Genomic DNA, 5,525 nt, shown 5'->3' with positions numbered 1-5,525 from the left:
CATTAGACTCCCCTCTGGAAGCGCTTTCACTGCAAGCTGCAGATTCCCTCCTAACAGCAAGCTGTAGGACAGTGTACTGAATTGTAACTTAACTGCGGCTACTAAGGCGATTATGGCAAAGAGACTATCTCCCGCAGGGAAGCTGCTACCATCAAATCTTTGCCATCATTAGACTCCCCTCTGGAAGCGCTTTCACTGCAAGCTGCAGATTCCCTCCTAACAGCAAGCTTTAGGATAGGGTACTGAATTGTAACTTACTTTCGCCTAATAATGCCATTTTGGCAAAGAGACTATCTCCCGCAGGGAAGCTGCTACCATCAAATGTTTGCCCTCGTTAGACTCCCCTCTGGAAGCACTTTCACTGCAAGCTGCAGATTCCCTCCTAACAGCAAGCTTTAGGATAGGGTACTGAAATGTAACTTACTTTCGCCTAATAATGTGATTTTGGCAAAGAGAGTATCTCCCGCAGGGAAGCTGCTACCATCAAATGTTTCCCCTCTTTAGACTCCCCTTTGGAAGCGCTTTCACTGCAAGCTGCAGATTCCCTCCTAACAGCAAGCTTTAGGATAGGGTACTGAATTGTAACTTACTTTCGCCTAATAAGGCGATTTTGGCAAAGAGAGTATCTCCTGCAAGGAAGCTGCTACCAGCAAATCTTTGCCCTCATTAGACTCCCCTCTGGAAGCGCTTTCACTGCAAGCTGCAGATTCCCTCCTAACAGCAAGCTTTAGGATAGGGTACTGAATTGTAACTTACTTTCGCCTAATAATGCGATTTTGGCAAAGAGACTATCTCCCGCAGGGAAGCTGCTACCATCAAATGTTTGCCCTCGTTAGACTCCCCTCTGGAAGCACTTTCACTGCAAGCTGCAGATTCCCTCCTAACAGCAAGCTTTAGGATAGGGTACTGAAATGTAACTTACTTTCGCCTAATAATGTGATTTTGGCAAAGAGAGTATCTCCCGCAGGGAAGGTGCTACCATCAAATGTTTCCCCTCATTAGACTCCCCTTTGGAAGCGCTTTCACTGCAAGCTGCAGATTCCCTCCTAACAGCAAGATTTAGGATAGGGTACTTAATTGTAACTTACTTTCGCCTAATAATGCGATTTAAGCAAAGAGAGTATCTCCCGCAGGGAAGCTGCTACCATCAAATGTTTGCCCTCATTAGACTCCCCTCTGCAAGCGCTTTCACTGCAAGCTGCAGATTCCCTTCTAACAGCAAGCTTTAGGATAGGGTACTGAATTGTAACTTACTTTCGCCTAATAATGCGATTTTGGCAAAGAGACTATCTCCCGCAGGGAAGCTGCTACCATCAAATCTTTGCCCTCATTAGACTCCCCTCTGGAAGCGCTTTCACTGCAAGCTGCAGATTCCCTCCTAACAGCAAGCTTTAGGATAGGGTACTGAATTGTAACTTACTTTCGCCTAATAATGCGATTTTGGCAAAGAGACTATCTCCCGAAGGGAAGCTGCTACCATCAAATCTTTGCCCTCATTATACTCCCCTCTGGAAGCGCTTTCACTGCAAGCTGCAGATTCCCTCCTAACAGCAAGCTTTAGGATAGGGTACTGAATTGTAACTTACTTTCGCCTAATAATGCGATTTTGGCAAAGAGACTATCTCCCGAAGGGAAGCTGCTACCATCAAATCTTTGCCCTCATTAGACTCCCCTCTGGAAGCGCTTTCACTGCAAGCTGAAGATTCCCTCCTAACAGCAAGCTTTAGGATAGGGTACTGAATTGTAACTTACTTTCGCCTAATAATGCGATTTTGGCAAAGAGAGTATCTCCCGCAGGGAAGCTGCTACCATCAAATGTTTGCCCTCATTAGACTCCCCTCTGCAAGCGCTTTCACTGCAAGCTGCAGATTCCCTCCTAACAGCAAGCTTTAGGATAGGGTACTGAATTGTAACTTACTTTCGCCTAATAATGCGATTTTGGCAAAGAGAATATCTCCCGCAGGGAAGCTGCTACCATCAAATCTTTGCCCTCATTAGACTCCCCTCTGGAAGCGCTTTCACTGCAAGCTGCAGATTCCCTCCTAACAGCAAGCTTTAGGATAGGGTACTGAATTGTAACTTACTTTCGCCTAATAAGGCGATTTTGGCAAAGAGACTATCTCCCGCCGGGAAGCTGCTACCATCAAATCTTTCCCCTCATTAGACTCCCCTCTGGAAGCGCTTTCACTGCAAGCTGCAGATTCCCTCCTAACAGCAAGCTGTAGGACAGTGTACTGAATTGTAACTTAACTGCGGCTACTAAGGCGATTATGGCAAAGAGACTATCTCCCGCAGGGAAGCTGCTACCATCAAATGTTTGCCCTCATTAGACTCCCGTCTGGAAGCGCTTTCACTGCAAGCTGCAGATTCCCTCCTAACAGCAAGCTTTAGGATAGGGTACTGAATTGTAACTTACTTTCGCCTAATAATGCGGTTTTGGCAAAGAGACTATATCCCGCAGGGAAGCTGCTACCATCAAATGTTTGCCCTCATTAGACTCCCCTCTGGAAGCGCTTTCACTGCAAGCTGCAGATTCCCTCCTAACAGCATGCTTTAGGATAGGGTACTGAATTGTAACTTACTTTCGCCTAATAATGCGATTTTGGCAAAGAGACTATCTCCCGCAGGGAAGCTGCTACCATCAAATGTTTGCCCTCATTAGACTCCCTTCTGGAAGCGCTTTCACTGCAAGCTGCAGATTCCCTCCTAGCAGCAAGCTTTAGGAAAGGATACTGAATTGTAACTTACTTTCGCCTAATAATGCGATTTTGGCAAAGAGAGTATCTCCCGCAGGGAAGCTGCTACCATCAAATCTTTGCCATCATTAGACTCCCCTCTGGAAGCGCTTTCACTGCAAGCTGCAGATTCCCTCCTAACAGCAAGCTTTAGGATAGGGTACTGAATTGTAACTTACTTTCGCCTAATAATGCGATTTTGGCAAAGAGACTATCTCACGCAGGGAAGCTGCTACCATCAAATGTTTGCCCTCATTAGACTCCCCTCTGGAAGCGCTTTCACTGCAAGCTGCAGATTCCCTCCTAACAGCAAGCTTTAGGATAGGGTACTGAATTGTAACTTACTTTCGCCTAATAATGCGATTTTGGCAAAGAGACTATCTCCCGCAGGGAAGCTGCTACCATCAAATCTTTGCCCTCATTAGACTCCCCTCTGGAAGCGCTTTCACTGCAAGCTGCAGATTCCCTCCTAACAGCAAGCTTTAGGATAGGGTACTGAATTGTAACTTACTTTCGCCTAATAATGCGATTTTGGCAAAGAGACTATCTCCCGCAGGGAAGCTGCTACCATCAAATCTTTGCCCTCATTAGACTCCCCTCTGGAAGCGCTTTCACTGCAAGCTGCAGATTCCCTCCTAACAGCAAGCTTTAGGATAGGGTACTGAATTGTAACTTACTTTCGCCTAATAATGCGATTTTGGCAAAGAGACTATCTCCCGCAGGGAAGCTGCTACCATCAAATGTTTGCCCTCATTAGACTCCCCTCTGGAAGCGCTTTCACTGCAAGCTGCAGATTCCCTCCTAACAGCATGCTTTAGGATAGGGTACTGAATTGTAACTTACTTTCGCCTAATAATGCGATTTTGGCAAAGAGACTATCTCCCGCAGGGAAGCTGCTACCATCAAATGTTTGCCCTCATTAGACTCCCGTCTGGAAGCGCTTTCACTGCAAGCTGCAGATTCCCTCCTAACAGCAAGCTTTAGGATAGGGTACTGAATTGTAACTTACTTTCGCCTAATAATGCGATTTTGGCAAAGAGACTATCTCCCGCAGGGAAGCTGCTACCATCAAATGTTTGCCCTCGTTAGACTCCCCTCTGGAAGCGCTTTCACTGCAAGCTGCAGATTCCCTCCTAACAGCAAGCTTTAGGATAGGGTACTGAATTGTAACTTACTTTCGCCTAATAATGCGATTTTGGCAAAGAGAGTATCTCCCGCAGGGAAACTTCTACCATCAAATGTTTGCCCTCATTAGACTCCCGTCTGGAAGCGCTTTCACTGCAAGCTGCAGATTCCCTCCTAACAGCAAGCTTTAGGATAGGGTACTGAATTGTAACTTACTTTCGCCTAATAATGCGATTTTGGCAAAGAGAGTATCTCCCGCAGGGAAGCTGCTACCATCAAATGTTTGCCCTCATTAGACTCCCCTCTGGAAGCGCTTTCACTGCAAGCTGCAGATTCCCTCCTAACAGCAAGCTTTAGGATAGGGTACTGAATTGTAACTTACTTTCGCCTAATAATGCGATTTTGGCAAAGAGACTATCTCCCGCAGGGAAGCTGCTACCATCAAATCTTTGCCCTCATTAGACTCCCCTCTGGAAGCGCTTTCACTGCAAGCTGCAGATTCCCTCCTAACAGCAAGCTTTAGGATAGGGTACTGAATTGTAACTTAACTGCGGCTAATAATGCGATTAAGGCAAAGAGACTATCTCCCGCAGGGAAGCTGCTACCATCAAAAGTTTGCCCTCATTAGACTCCCCTCTGGAAGCGCTTTCACTGCAAGCTGCAGATTCCCTCCTAACAGCAAGCTTTAGGATAGGATACTGAATTGTAACTTACTTTCGCCTAATAAAGCGATTATGGCGAAGAGAGTATCTCCCGCAGGGAAGCTGCTACCATCAAATCTTTGCCCTCATTAGACTCCCCTCTGGAAGCGCTTTCACGGCAAGCTGCAGATTCCCTCCTAACAGCAAGCTGTAGGACAGTGTACTGAATTGTAACTTAACTGCGGCTACTAAGGCGATTATGGCAAAGAGACTATCTCCCGCAGGGAAGCTGCTACCATCAAATGTTTGCCCTCGTTAGACTCCCCTCTGGAAGCGCTTTCACTGCAAGCTGCAGATTCCCTCCTAACAGCAAGCTTTAGGATAGGGTACTGAATTGTAACTTACTTTCGCCTAATAATGCGATTTTGGCAAAGAGACTATCTCACGCAGGGAAGCTGCTACCATCAAATGTTTGCCCTCGTTAGACTCCCCTCTGGAAGCGCTTTCACTGCAAGCTGCAGATTCCCTCCTAACAGCAAGCTTTAGGATAGGGTACTGAATTGTAACTTACTTTCGCCTAATAATGCGATTTTGGCAAAGACAGTATCTCCCGCAGGGAAGCTGGTACCATCAAATGTTTGCCCTCGTTAGACTCCCCTCTGGAAGCGCTTTCACTGCAAGCTGCAGATTCCCTCCTAACAGCAAGCTTTAGGATAGGGTACTGAATTGTAACTTACTTTCGCCTAATAATGCGGTTTTGGCAAAGAGACTATCTCCCGCAGGGAAGCTGCTACCATCAAATGTTTGCCCTCGTTAGACTCCCCTCTGGAAGCGCTTTCACTGCAAGCTGCAGATTCCCTCCTAACAGCAAGCTTTAGGATAGGGTACTGAATTGTAACTTACTTTCGCCTAATAATGCGATTTTGGCAAAGAGACTATCTCCCGAAGGGAAGCTGCTACCATCAAATGTTTGCCCTCATTAGACTCCCCTCTGGAAGCGCTTTCACTGCAAGCTGCAGATTCC

The sequence above is a fragment of the Phaenicophaeus curvirostris genome, unplaced genomic scaffold (assembly GCF_032191515.1).
Source record: "Phaenicophaeus curvirostris isolate KB17595 unplaced genomic scaffold, BPBGC_Pcur_1.0 scaffold_117, whole genome shotgun sequence".
Taxonomy (NCBI): Eukaryota; Metazoa; Chordata; class Aves; order Cuculiformes; family Cuculidae; genus Phaenicophaeus; species Phaenicophaeus curvirostris.
This window is presented reverse-complemented; position numbering follows the sequence as displayed.